At 37.0% G+C, this 15923-nt stretch overlaps 1 long non-coding RNA gene across 1 annotated transcript; it reads right to left on the reverse strand.

Moving 5' to 3' along the window:
- Positions 1 to 14908: 14908 nt before the first annotated feature.
- Positions 14909 to 15571, reverse strand: LOC121856012. Its single transcript, XR_006086870.1, has 2 exons — positions 15453 to 15571; positions 14909 to 15354 (listed from the first exon to the last, which is right to left on the reverse strand). It is a non-coding gene; the product is annotated as an uncharacterized LOC121856012 (long non-coding RNA).
- Between the last annotated feature and the right edge of the window lie 352 nt (positions 15572 to 15923).

The following is a 15923-nucleotide window of genomic DNA, read 5'->3' on the forward strand; positions in this document are numbered from 1 at the left end:
TCTGACTCACTGTATCTTGTCCTGACTCACTATCTTGTTCTGACTCACTGTATCTTGTTCTGTCTCACTGTATCTTGTTCTGTCTTACTGTATTCTTGTTCTGACTCACTGTATCTTGTTCTGTCTTACTGTATCTTGTTCTGACTCACTGTATCTTGTTCTGTCTCACTGTATCTTGTTCTGTCTCCTGTATCTTGTTCTGACTCACTGTATCTTGTTCTGTCTCACTGTATCTTGTTCTGTCTTACTGTATCTTGTTCTCACTATCTTGTTCTGTCTCACTGTATCTTGTCTGTCCTGTATGTTCTGTCTTACTGTATCTTGTTCTGTCTCACTGTATCTTGTTCTGTCTCACTGTATCTTGTTCTGTCTTACTGTATCTTGTTCTGACTCACTGTATCTTGTTCTGTCTTACTGTATCTTGTTCTGACTCACTGTATCTTGTTCTGACTCCATCTTGTTCTGTCTCACTGTATCTTGTTCTGTCTTACTGTATCTTGTTCTGACTCACTGTATCTTGTTCTGTCTTACTGTATCTTGTTCTGACTCACTGTATCTTGTTCTGTCTCTTATCTTGTTCTGTCTCACTGTATCTTGTTCTGACTCACTGTATCTTGTTCTGTCTCACTGTATCTTGTTCTGTCTTACTGTCTTGTTCTGACTCACTGTATCTTGTTCTGACTCACTGTATCTTGTCCTGACTCCTGTATCTTGTTCTGTCTTACTGTATCTTGTTCTGACTCACTGTATCTTGTCCTGACTCACTGTATCTTGTCCTGACTCTCTTATCTTGTCTGTTCACTGTATCTTGTTCTGACTCACTGTATCTTGTTCTGTCTCTGTATCTTGTTCTGTCTTACTGTATCTTGTTCTGACTCACTGTATCTTGTTCTGTCTTACTGTATCTTGTTTATTTCCTGTATCTTGTTCTGTCTCACTGTATCTTGTTCTGTCTCACTGTATCTTGTTCTGACTCACTGTATCTTGTTCTGTCTCACTGTATCTTGTTCTGTCTTACTGTATCTTGTTCTGCTTACTGTCTTGTTCTGTTCTGTATCTATTCACTGTATCTTGTTCTGTCTCTGTTCTTGTTGTCTTACTATATCTTGTTCTGACTCACTGTATCTTGTTCTGACTCACTGTATCTTGTTCTGTCTCACTGTATCTTGTTCTGTCTCACTGTATCTTGTTCTGTCTCACTGTATCTTGTTCTGACTCACTGTATCTTGTTCTGTCTTACTGTATCTTGTTCTGTCTTACTGTATCTTGTTCTGACTCACTGTATCTTGTCCTGATTTACTGTATCTTGTTCTGTCTTACTGTATCTTGTCTGATTTACTGTATCTTGTTCTGTGTCACTGTATCTTGTTCTGTGTCACTGTATCTTGTTCTGTCTCACGTATCTTGTTCTGTGTCCCTTGTTCTGTCTCACATATCTTGTTCTGTCTTACTGTATCTTGTTCTGACTCACTGTATCTTGTTCTGTCTCACTGTATCTTGTTTCTGACTCACTGTATCTTGTTCTGACTCACTGTATCTTTCTGTCTTACTGAATCTTGTTCTGTCTTACTGTATCTTGTTCTGTCTCTCTGTATCTTGTTCTGTCTTACTGTATCTTGTTCTGACTCACTGTATCTTGTTCTGTGTCACTGTATCTTGTCTGACTCACTGTATCTTGTCTGTCTCACTGTATCTTGTTCTGTCTTACTGAATCTTGTCTGTCTTACTGATCTTGTTGACTCTGTATTTGTTACCTTTTATCTTGTTTGTCTACTGATCTTGTTCTGTCTTCTGTCTTGTTCTGCTCTGATCTGTCCTATGTTTCTGACCACTGTATCTTTTTCTGTCTCACTGTATCTTGTTCTGTCTTACTGTATCTTGTTCTGACTCACTGTATCTTGTTCTGTCTAGTTCCTGTCCCTGATCTTGTTCTGCTCATGATCTTGTTCTGTCTCATGATCTTGTTCTGTCTCACTGTATCTTGTTCTGCTCACTGTATCTTGTTCTGTCTACTGTATCTTGTTCTGTCTCACTGTATCTTGTTCTGACTCTTTTCTGATTGTATCTTGTTCTGTCTCTGATCTTGTTTGTTACTGATCTTGTTCTGCTCACTGTATCTTTGCTGTGTCTACTGTATCTTGTTCTGTCTGTTCTGCTACTGATCTTGTTCTGTCGTATTTTTTATGTATTTGTCTGTTACTGTATCTTGTTGTCCTGTATTTTCTGTTTCTGTTATGATCTTGTCCTGACTCACTGTATCTTGTCCTGACTCACTGTATCTTGTTCTGACTCACTGTATCTTGTCCTGATTTACTGTATCTTGTCCTGACTCACTGTATCTTGTTCTGTCTTACTGTATCTTGTTCTGACTCACTGTATCTTGTCCTGACTCACTGTATCTTGTCCTGACTCACTGTATCTTGTCCTGACTCACTGTATCTTGTTCTGTCTTACTGTATCTTGTTCTGACTCACTGTATCTTGTTCTGTCTTACTGTATCTTGTTCTGTCTTACTGTATCTTGTTCTGTCTCACTGTATCTTGTCCTGACTCACTGTATCTTGTTCTGTCTTACTGTATCTTGTTCTGACTCACTGTATCTTGTCCTGACTCACTGTATCTTGTCCTGACTCACTGTATCTTGTTTCTGTCTTACTGCACTTCTTCTGACTCACTGTATCTTGTCCTGACTTCCACTGTATCTTGTTCTGACTCACTGTATCTTGTCCTGACTCCTGTATCTTGTCCTGACTCACTGTATCTTGTTCTGTCTTACTGTATCTTGTTCTGACTCACTGTATCTTGTCCTGACTCACTGTATCTTGTCCTGACTCACTGTATCTTGTCCTGACTCCTGCTTGTCTTGTCCTCACTGTATCTTGTCCTGACTCACTGTATCTTGTCCTGACTCACTGTATCTTGTCCTGACTCACTGTATCTTGTCCTGACTCACTGTATCTTGTTCTGACTCACTGTATCTTGTCCTGACTCACTGTATCTTGTCCTGACTCACTGTATCTTGTCCTGATTTACTGTATCTTGTTCTGTCTTACTGTATCTTGTTCTGACTCACTGTATCTTGTTCTGTCTTACTGTATCTTGTTCTGACTCACTGTATCTTGTTCTGACTCACTGTATCTTGTCCTGATTTACTGTATCTTGTTCTGTCTTACTGTATCTTGTTCTGACTCACTGTATCTTGTTCTGACTCACTGTATCTTGTTCTGTCTCACTGTATCTTGTTCTGTCTTACTGTATCTTGTTCTGTCTTATTGTATCTTGTTCTGTCTCACTGTATCTTGTTCTGACTCACTGTATCTTGTTCTGTCTTACTGTATCTTGTTCTGTCTTACTGTATCTTGTACTGACTCACTGTATCTTGTCCTGACTCACTGTATCTTGTTCTGACTCACTGTATCTTGTCCTGACTCACTGTATCTTGTCCTGACTCACTGTATCTTGTCCTGACTAACTGTATCTGTTCTGACCTCACTGTATCTTGTCTCTGACTCACCGTATCTTTGTCCTGACTCACTGTATCTTGTCCTGACTCACTGTATCTTGTCCTGACTCACTGTATCTTGTTCTGACTCACTGTATCTTGTTCTGACTAACTGTATCTTGTCCTGACTCACTGTATCTTGTCCTGACTCACTGTATCTTGTTCTGACTCACTGTATCTTGTTCTGACTAACTGTATCTTGTCCTGACTCACTGTATCTTGTTCTGTCTTACTGTATCTTGTTCTGACTCACTGTATCTTGTTCTGTCTCACTGTATCTTGTTCTGTCTCACTGTATCTTGTTCTGTCTCACTGTATCTTGTTCTGACTAACTGTATCTTGTCCTGACTAACTGTATCTTGTCCTGACTCACTGTATCTTGTCCTGACTCACTGTATCTTGTTCTGACTCACTGTATCTTGTTCTGACTAACTGTATCTTGTCCTGACTCACTGTATCTTGCTGTCTTACTGTATCTTGTTCTGACCCTGCATTTTGTCTGACTCACTGTATCTTGTCCTGACTCACTGTATCTTGTTCTGACTCACTGTATCTTGTTCTGACTAACTGTATCTTGTCCTGACTCACTGTATCTTGCAGTCTTACTCGTATCTTGTTCTGTCTTACTGTATCTTGTCCTGACTCACTGTATCTTGTCCTGTGGTCCTGACTCACTGTATCTTGTTCTGACTCACTGTATCTTGTTCTGACTCACTGTATCTTGCTGTCTTACTGTATCTTGTTCTGACTAACTGTATCTTGCTGTCTTACTGTATCTTGTTCTGACTCACTGTATCTTGTCCTGACTCACTGTATCTTGTCCTGACTCACTGTATCTTGTTCTGTCTTACTGTATCTTGTTCTGACTCACTGTATCTTGTTCTATCTTACTGTATCTTGTTCTGTCTTATTGCATTTTGTTCTATCTAACTGTATCTTTTTATAGTGTATTTCTTCTTGTTCTATCTTACTGTATCTTGTATTATCTTACTGTATCATGAACTATCTTACTATATCTTGTATTATCTTACTGTATCATGAACTATCTTACTATATCTTGTATTATCTTACTGTATCATGAACTATCTTACTAGATCTTGTATTATCTTACTGTATCATAAACTATCTTACTATATCTTGTATTATCTTACTGTATCATGAACTATCTTACTATATCTTGTATTATCTTACTGTATCATGAACTATCTTACTATATCTTGTATTATCTTACTGTATCATGAACTATCTTACTAGATCTTGTATTATCTTACTGTATCATAAACTATCTTACTATATCTTGTATTATCTTACTGTATCATGAACTATCTTACTATATCTTGTATTATCTTACTGTATCATGAACTATCTTACTATATCTTGTATTATCTTACTGTATCATGAACTATCTTACTATACCTTGTATTATCTTACTGTATCATGAACTATCTTACTATATCTTGTATTATCTTACTGTATCATGAACTATCTTACTAGATCTTGTATTATCTTACTGTATCATGAACTATCTTACTATATCTCGTATTATCTTACTGTATCATGAACTATCTTACTGCATCTTGTATTATCTTACTGTATCATGAACTATCTTACTATACCTTGTATTATCTTACTGTCTCATGTATTATCTTAGTGTATCATGAACTATCTTACTATATCTTTTATTATCTTACTGTATCATGAACTATCTTACTATATCTTTTATTATCTTACTGTATCATGAACTATCTTACTATATCTTTTATTATCTTACTGTATCATGAACTATCTTACTATATCTTGTTATTATCTTACTATATCTTGTATTATCTTACTCTATCATGAACTATCTTACTATATCTTGTTATTATCTTACTATATCTTGTATTATCTTACTGTATCATGAACTATCTTACTATATCTTGTATTATTTTACTGTATCATGAACTATCTTACTGTATCTTTTATTATCTTACTGTATCATGAACTATCTTACTATATCTTGTATTATCTTACTGTATCATGAACTATCTTACTATATCTTTTATTATCTTACTGTATCATGATTTATCTTACTATATCTTGTATTATCTTACTGTATCATGAACTATCTTACTGTATCTTTTATTATCTTACTGTATCATGAACTATCTTACTATATCTTTTATTATCTTACTGTATCATGAACTATCTTACTATATCTTTTATTATCTTACTGTATCATGAACTATCTTACTATATCTTGTTATTATCTTACTGTATCATGAACTATCTTACTGTATCTTGTATTATCTTACTGTATCATGAACTATCTTACTGCATCTTGTATTATCTTACTGTATCATGAACTATCTTACTATATCTTGTATTATCTTACTGTATCATGAACTATCTTACTGTATCTTGTATTATCTTACTGTATCATGAACTATCTTACTGCATCTTGTATTATCTTACTGTATCATGAACTATCTTACTATATCTTGTATTATCATACTGATTCTTGAGCTGCCTTGCTGTACCTGTTGCACTGTACTTATCATCCAGTGTTGTTATTAAGTGTTCCTTGCTGACGCTGTACGTGTCATTCCCTCTCGTAGTCAAGTAATTGATGACAGGTGTCAGTGTGTGGTCATTACTATCAATATATGACCTCCCGTAGCCCGTGTTTGCATGTCCCTTTGTCATCAGAAATGGCATCCACTTCGTTTGTCGTTGTGTGTATGTTTTTTTTTTTATTATTATTACTTTTACGTGTATCATCCTCGCCACTGATTGGCTCGTTAACCGCTTAGGTGGTTGGTAGCTTCTCAAACCACATGTTTAGTAGAACTAATAGAATCAATAACTCTTGTTTCTCTGTGGGTGATTCATGGGTATTGTGTGGTAATATTTGTTTTTATACAGTACAGTATTGCATTTTATTATTTAGTCGGTGATACTTAAAAATTACAAGTCTAAAGGGAATGATAGTTAAATTGTGTAAGATGGGGTTTTGTTATTATGGCGATAATATTTAAGAATTGCAGTATGTACAGTTCAAGGTTGTAAGGGAATTAAATTTTGAATTAAATGGAAAAGATAGTGCAGGACGCATGTGTGTGTTGAATGCCCTGCCGTATTAATTATTTTGTTTTATGGCTTGGTGTCAGGAAAACGCACAGCAACATAGGAATTTTTATTTATGTCTCCTCATTTTTTTATTTTTTACGTATAACATTTCCCTTTTTAACACTGCTGCTGTCTCTGTTTATAATTTACACAGTTTGTTCCTTCTCCATCAGGACCACATCTTAATATTGTCTGTCCATTAATTGCTCAGCATATGCCTTTTGTTTCATGATACTGATAATTATCTTCAAATTTATCTACTTTACTGGTAATTGAGGTGATGCGTGGGATGTGAAGTAGAGTAGAGTACCGGTACATAACCTTGGGAGTTGTGTTATAGCATGAAGCAGGGCTCTCATGATCTCCAAACCAACTTTCCACACAGTATTTGAACAATAATGGCTGTGCTGCTGCATGTTATGCCCTCATTTGTTATTTGATAGATTGAACTCTGTCTTTATGTGTTTGATGCCATTGGCCCTGCTGCATGTACTGTATGTGTGTACAGTACTATACTTAAAAAGAAGTACATTTGTTGGGTAAAATACTGTTATGTTGTGTTATGCATTGCACCAGACCATGAGCGTTACATGAGTACTGTATAGTTATAGAACTAATGAACAGTAGAAAAGTTATTAAAAAACTGACACATTAATAATTTTTTTTTTCGGTTTATGAGTAAGATAGTGGAACCTATCATTAGCATAATGCTTATGGTGTAATCTACAGTAATATGGTTACATATCACTAACTATTTTGCAAAGTTAAGATATTGTGATGGTACTCTTTAATGTGGCTTTCTGAATATTAAAGAACTTTTCAGAACATGTGTGTTAATTTCTATAGTACAGTGCTGTATGTGTGTGTGCTTACTGTATTTGAAATAAAACACACCGGTGTGTATGAATGTGTTTTATACAAGTCAGAGAGATGTGAATATGGTACAGTACTATAAACTTTGTCTTGAAAGGAATTTGTAAAATAATGATAATTCATGTGTTCGTGTGTGGTGACATTGTCTAGTGTGTGTGGTTGATGACATGGCACACACCTGGTAATGATATTGTCGTGTGGTATTGATCTGCCCCGTGGTATTGTCACTCTTGGTCACGTCAGCACTGCTTTTATATCCTAAATTTCATGAAAATAGGGTTGTTTTTGGAAGCCCACCTTCATGAATCTTGAGATGCAGTACAGTACTGTATAATAATAGTCATGCTTTTGGAAACTGAATGGAGAGGGTACAGTATCTTTATGTGGTACAGTATGTGGTTGGGCCAATTATAGTTTGGAAATGTATTTAGTTGTTATTTGTCTTTATTGTACAGGTATTTAAACAGTTTCAACTTGAACACAACCTTCTTTCTTGGACTGCTTGTAGCTCACTTCTGGTTGCTTGTTAAAAAAAACTTTGTTGGAAACTTTGTTAATTTACTGAGGTGTGCTCTAACTTAGTGTTTTCCTGAGAGAAGTTTGACATGTTATCACTGAGATTTCTTATTTTTTTCTGAGTACTATGTTGTGAACAAACTTGTAAATCCTTTAGATTGCGGAAGAATTTTGTTTACTACATTTTACATGAATAGCGACATTAAATGTACCGTGAGAGTAACATATTGTGACTTATCTCTCCTCCCTCCCTCTCTTGTGTTTGCTCTGTAGGGGGCAGATGGAGGGGGTGTTTTCTAGAGTGCAATGGAGACATTTCTTCCCTTCATCCAAACTGTTCTTCACCCAATGATCAATAATCTGCCTGCAATAAATATATAAACAATTAAGGAGTATCAATTTAGTTCTTGCTGCTCTCCTTCCCCGTGTTCCGTGGCAGATAAGTCACGTTCATACTTATTTGTAACCTGTAATTACATGATAGGGCTGGCTCCCTGCTGGGCTATATTTTGGCTAATTATAATAATGAGGGTGTTGATCATTAAGGCTTATCAGATGGTGAGGACGGCAGCTGGCTGGGAGGTCATTACACAGGGATATAACTGGAGGTGTATTGATTGGAGGAACAAAGACGAGAATTGGGTAGGAGAAATACAGAACAGGAAAGAAAGAGTTGACAGTTTGTTGAAATGTTTCTCACAGTTGAATTGAGGAGAACCACACAGGTTAATGAAACAGGTGTGTGTGTGTGTGTAAATGAATACAGCAGGTTATGAATGATGGTCATCAGGTGTGGGCACTGTCATCATGTGGAGTAATGGTCAGCAGATGGATGGGACGCACCATCACCCACGTCCTCGGCCTACCTGTCACCACAATTATAGGTGTCAGTTCTCACTCGGACGTTAATGGGGTGCTCGTTATTGTGTCACCTTGAGGTGCGCATTATCAGTGAGTATGCCTGGTCCCAGATGGAGTTATGTAATGGGGTAACCACACACTTTAGTGATATTTACAGAAAAGGGGAGTTGAGTGTGTTTCAGTATGAAGATTGTGGTTTAAGGAGTTATGTAAAGTTCATAACCTAACTTGAGTGTGTAGGCTATATAGGTGTACAGTATATGTGACCTGTGGTGTAACGGTCAGCATTTTTGCCTTGCAAGTGAGCACATCCGGGTTCAATTCCTGGGAAAGGTGAAACGGTGGACAAGTTTTTTTACACCGGGATGTGATTCAATTTGCAGAATTTGTTCCAGGGTAATGGTTAGCCAGTGCAGTTGGCGAGTTGTCTGGTCTTCTCGGATTATTGCTTAACACTGGGTCAAACAGCTCGTTAACTTACGGTGTAGTATTGTGTTGGCGACAGCTTCTATACCTTAAACAAATTCGCATCTCGGTGGCCCTTGGGCTATGTGCATATGTGTACTTGTATGCATCCCCCTAGCTGGTATTTGCATGATGGAACATGTTCTCTCTCCTTGAGGCAACAACCTTGTCACATAAAGCCTTAAGAAAATACAATGCTAAGAAAGTTAACTGTTTTATTTACACTTGATACACACTGCATTGAATAACTCCCAACTCCATTTATATACTATGTGTTCCATTACACAATACTGTAAATAGAAATATCTAGCCATTTTTGTGTGATACTTACATTTCAAATTATAGTAAAACATGTAATTTTGTATTTTCAACTTTATTTAGGTATAAACTGTACAGGTGCACCCTGTAAACCGACATCCCGTTGACCACTGATTTGCATAACTGATGATTACATTTAAGGGAAATAACCCGTAAATTTTGTTGAGACCCGAAGATCGGGAGAGGAGCGGCAGAGTTATTTTGAATTTGGTGGGCGGTGGCATGGTGCAAATTCTTGTCACCAGAGGGCTCTGACTCATTCTTGCCATATTTGCTTTTGTTTACACTTACTATGTGTCTCTGACTTAGTGTTTTTTTTTTTTTTTTACTGACTTAGTGTGTTATTCAATCATGCCTGAATGCCCCAGTGATAGTTCCTCTTGTGCTGAGAAACTTGATGTGTTGTAAAAAGGCATAATAAGAGTGGTGATGGACCAGCAAAGAGTGGTAGAGACATGAGGTTACCAACCTCAACACAGGTAAATAACAGTCTCAATTTGTGCTTTACATTGCTTATTTAAGGCTTATTATGCTTGCTTTATATATCTGCTCTATTTTCTTGCTTGACAGTGTGCAGTACAGAGAGATATCAAGGGTAGATGGGAGTTTTCGGGGGGTGGCCAGTCCCTAACCCCCTGAATTTGTGATGTTCTTATAGGATTAATTGCTTTGATAACCATTGATTCACAAACCAACGACTTTTCCCGGTCCCTATATGCATCGGTTGTCGGGGTACACCTGTATTAGTAAAACTTTGATAATACTGTACAGTGGTCCCTCGGTTAACGAACACAATTCGTTCCAGAAGGTCGTTTGTTTACCGAAAATTTCGTTAACCGAAACCATTGTTTCAATGGGATTTTGGGTAATTGGTTCCAGCTCACCGAAGATTACATACAAACTAAAAATAAATGCAGTAAAGTACACTTACTTTGAGGTGTGCATGTAGAAGGCTCCTGGTTGATGATGATGATAGGAATTAGAATGGGGGTGGAGTAGAAGGGAGAAGAGAATGCATTGGGGTGGAAGAGAAGTCACCCCGTGCTTCATGTCGCCATTTCACCAAAAAATTTTAGTTCACTTGGTGTAATTCAAGATTATTTTCTTTAAATCAACACTGCACTGCACTATGTATTGTCAATATGTAAAATAAATTTCAGAATGACCAATAATTGTACTGTAAAAATGTAAAAATAGTTTATGTTCAAGAGAGTCTCAAGCAAGATGCTTCCTCCACTGAGCAGAGACACAAACTGACGCCATTCTGGGTGAGTCAAGTGGCTGTTTGGCGCGCTAAAAACTAGTTTCCTGTACTCAATTATGTTAAATAATTGTTAAAATGACTAAAAATATTAATATAAGACTTAAACTTATTGAATAGTGCAACCTTCTTGATATTTACTCAAATGGTAACAAATTTAGGCCCTAAAACCGATTACTATATTGGTGGACTAATACTACAGCTGGTGAGCAGGTGAAAATATGTTGGGAAAAATTCGTAAGGAATTCGTTAACCGAAATTTTTTTGTTAACCTAAGTGAAGAATCTTATGGAAGGTAATTCGTTAACTGAGGGATCACTGTACACGTAATTATATACAGTGTAACCCTGCTTTACGCAGTCAATTGAATCCACGGAGGCCCGCGTAAAGCGGGAAACGTGTAAACTGAACAAAAGAACATATGGGATTAATTTAAATAGAGACTGGGCTGACCCCCAAACTCCACTTTTTCAGACACAATACCTACGTTGTAGTAAAAATAACATCTTAATTTTATGATGGTATGCACACACAATTAATAATTAAAAGAAATATCAATAATATTAGGTTTTTTAACACTTACATTAGTAGAAAAGATGGCTGGGCACACGGGGATGGAGGTTTGGTTCCGAGGCAGAGGGCAGATTATTGGCCCTCACCTGTATCAATTGTATCACTATCCACCACAGAGGCTTGCAGGGCCTCTTTGTCAAACCCCTCAAAGTCCATATAAGTCTATATCCTCGCTATCACTGACTTGGGCCGGCTGTGGCGGGTGAAGAACTCGGTCATGTTTTGATGACTGGGCGACCTTGTGCGCACTCTGCCCGCGCTGCTTCTCGCGTATATGAGTAGATGCACCGCATAAAGTGGGAATTCCGGTTCTGGCGGGGTACCGCGTAAATGTAGAAACGCGTAAAGCGGGGTATTACTGTTCAGGTATCTGCATCCCCAATTTACGATCTCCTTATCTATGATTTTTCGCTTGGATGCTGGTGATATTTTAAGACCACTCCCCTATTTATGATAAAAAAGAATTTGCTTGAACAATGGTCATCGTTCAGCCAATGCAGAATATGGAACGCATCTCTCGATGCACTTGTCAGCTGCAGCCACCCTGTTCACGACACTCCTAAGTTTTGCTTCATGGTGATTGTGTAGCTCAACGATTATCAGTCGGTAGCAGTGTTGTTATCATCAGTGTTTTTTTTACCTTACAGTAAGAGGACATCATTAATGTTCACATTGTACTCTGTTTTGGTGACTGTGAAGTGATTTTTGTGACCGTAAAGTGCTTTGCCTCTGTTGTTGTGAACATGGTGAGAGCAGTGTAGGCTGTTTTATTTTCGGTGATACGTGTAGGTGTAGGACTGGCCAGGAACATATCCCATGAACCCCATGTTATAATGATCCCAATTTACAATATTTTGACCTGTGAAGGGTTTTTCAGGAACAATCTCATCATAAATAGAGGGATACCTGTACAGTACCAGTACTGTATGTTGAGTTTATAAAACTGTAAACATGATCTATACAGGTATGAATTTTTGTGCAAATTTTTTTGTTTTATTTTTTATTTAATATTTATATAATCTTTTATGCTCAACCTCAGTGGTGTGAAGCATGTACATTATAATAGAGTTAGATTTGAACTTTACAAAAAAAAAAGAGGACACTGGAGAGAGGTTGTATTTACCGTATATACTCGTGTATAGTTCGAGTTTTTAAGACCAAATTTTTAGGCAAAAAAATTGGGGGGTCGTCCTATACATGCGTAATAGTTTTGTTAGGTTAAACCCGTGCATGATGGGAAGGGCGAGGAGCAACTTTTAGCTTCAGACATGAAAAATATTTACCATTTACTGCCAGTAAACAATGGAAACGTAAACTATGTACCAATTAGTAATGAAAAGTTGTGCACTTCCTTCAGCAAATGAAGCTCACCAACTTACAATAGGCTAAATTACCTTACAACGTGCTTTCAGTAGTCTATGTTGAAGTTCTTAGCACAGGCTAACTTATCATATCATATACGGTATCACAGTTCTCATTGATCTACAAAAAATACCGGTAATAAAAACCTTTTCGATATTTCACACTTAATATAATACCCGGTAATCTACTTCAACCTCCTATTGTTTACAACGACGCATGACGCACCACCAGCTGTTGAGTATCAGCTAGACGGTACACGTGTTTTTCGAATCTTTTCAGTTAAAAAACTGTTACATCACATGTATATTTTACCTTAGCTGTGCCTGAATGAATATATTCTCGGAAATAAATAGTAGTTTTGCTGAAACGTGATATTACAATGGTATTCTATTCATACTGTGCATGGTATAATGCATTCACGGAAATGTAATATTTTTGCTGAAATGACGTACGTATTAGTGGAAAGTGGGATAAAATCGTGACGAAAACAATGACTTTCGCTTTCTTTCGTTCAAAAGATGTTACCGTAATCGCTTTTTGATTGGTTTTCAGTTAAAAAACTTTTGTATTACAATAATATTCTATCCTAATTGACTTGAATAAATACTACGATACCATATTTCTGAATATTTTCATTAAAATCCATCCAAATCATTTTCCTTGTCATCGTCTGCAGCACCAAACAGCTTCTCCCAGTCCTCTCCTTGAACAGGGCTAGAGGGTACGTGTTTTTTGAATCGTTTTCAGTTAAAAACTGTTTCATCACACGTATATTTTACCTAAACTGCACCTGAATGAATATATTCTCGGAAATAAATAGTAGTTTTGCTGAAACGTGATGTATTTCAATGTAAAATAGGATAAAATACATGACGAAAACAAAAAACTTTACCTAAGCTTCCGATGTTCTTGAGATGTTATTCGTTTTTTTACTAGTTTTCGGTTAAAATTCTGTTATATTACAATGATATTCTATTCATACTGTGCTTGATATAATACATTCACGAAATGTAATATTTTTAGGAAATTACGATTTATTACAGTGAAAGTGGATAAAATCGTCGAAAAAACAATGACTTTCGCTTTCGCTCAAAGATGTACCGTAACGCTTGAATGGTTTAATTAAAACTGTTGTATTACAATATTCAATTGACTTGAATAAATACTTGAATGGAAATATAATATTTTTGTTGAAACTACCCGCTGTTTGTGTAAAGTGGTCGTAATAATATATGGTAAACAATTTGCCTTCGCACTCGTGTTTCAGGCACGGCAAGCCTCAGTTTATAGGACGTAGAGTGTTTTAGTGAAGGTTTTGTTGTTCCAATACCCTCAAAAACGTGGGTCTAACTATAAACGAGGAATATCGTGAAATTACCATTTTTTGGTCAAAAACCTGGGTCTAATTCCATAAACGAGGTTATAGACTCAGTATATACGGTATATCAGTAACTACCAATTCACATTGTATTAATATGTTATGTATAACAGTAATATAACATGAGCATATACAATGAGTAACAGTGAGTATACAATGTGAGTACAGTTTATAATATTCTGTGTTCTACATGTCGTTTACATTGAGTGTCTATAAATAAGAACAAGTTTTATGGCCTCATTAATAAATGTTATAATCATTTAAATTTTAAAGTACCTCTTTACATGTAGTGAGCCTCTCCCTTTCACCAGTCCTCCTTCAGTCCTCTTCCTCCTGATGTGCCCGAGCATACCTCTCTGTAGTTTGCATCTTTATCGATAGTGGTTGATTGCTCTTCAAGAAGCAACTGCTACAGGGCTCTATATAAGCATATCTAAATTTGTTTGAAACACAGGGCAAAATCCCATACCAAAAGTTGAGGACATGGACATGTGGTAACCCATAAGTATAGTGTGTTGTATCCATCAGGGTCTCAGTAAATACTCTGGAGGATTGGTCACACACCTGGATATATCTGTTGCTATGTCCACAGATTTTGTTTTGACTGAGGACCATACTTGTGGATGTATATAACAGTTTTAATTGTTTACATGGGATATTCACACTTCTTTAAGTGAGTTATAAATTCTCCTTTTTGCTAATTACCATGACTTCTCGTAGTGATGGTTCACAGCATCAGTGGGTAGTCGTGCTACTCACACACACACACACTTTGGGCCCCACACGTACAGGTGTCTACAACCTGATGTTTATTGATTGTTACACATAACTGTACAGTATTTGTCACCATAACTGGTGTACACTTTGTGGAGTACAGTATGCTGTTTAACTGTTGTCATTCTTTTTCTACAACACTTAGCTTTTTCCACCATATTCCACATAAACACAACTCACATGAATTTGCTATAAAAATAATGCACTTTTGTGTTCACTTTGATATGTTGGTACAAATCAGAGGGAAATTTTATATTTTTTGTGTACAGACTCTTGAATTTAGCAGAGTGCTTTCCTCCATGTTGAAACCATTTTCTGTTGTGACAACTCTTGGCTGTTTCCTGCCTTCCTGTACCACCATCACCTGGAGGGAGTATGGAGGTTACTTCATGGGATATTTTTGTACTAACACACACACACATTTCACATAAGCATACAAAGTACTGTATTCTAATTACTTACCTCATACCATATCCCAGGTTTGGGTGTTTCAAACTATAACTTCAGCATCACAGGTAAATCAGGTTGCAGCCACTTGTAAGATATCCCATCCAGGTGTCAGTAAGGCTACCCACATTCCCTGTCCTGAGACATCTTTCCTGAGCCTCTTGAGTAGGGTCAGTTCCCTCTCCATGTGCAAGGTGATCACCTCCAAAGTTTCTTTGGGTCCACCCCAAACTCCCTGATCTGTGTGCTGAGGGAGGATGGCAAAAAGGGTAGGAAGGCATGCAGAGGAGAGTATATAAGTGATGGTGGGAGTGAGTTGGAGGATACTGATTCCAATGGATGGGAAGAATGCTGGGGTACCTAGAGATGAGGAAGATGTATGGGATACATTGAAACTCATTAAGATTTGTCATATACAGTAACTAGTGTGATAGTTCACTGAGTAGGAGTGAGGCAGTGACATGATAAAGTAGGTAGTGTAAGGCG

Source organism: Homarus americanus, unplaced genomic scaffold (assembly GCF_018991925.1).
Source record: "Homarus americanus isolate GMGI-L3 unplaced genomic scaffold, GMGI_Hamer_2.0 scaffold19117, whole genome shotgun sequence".
Classification (NCBI taxonomy): domain Eukaryota; kingdom Metazoa; phylum Arthropoda; class Malacostraca; order Decapoda; family Nephropidae; genus Homarus; species Homarus americanus.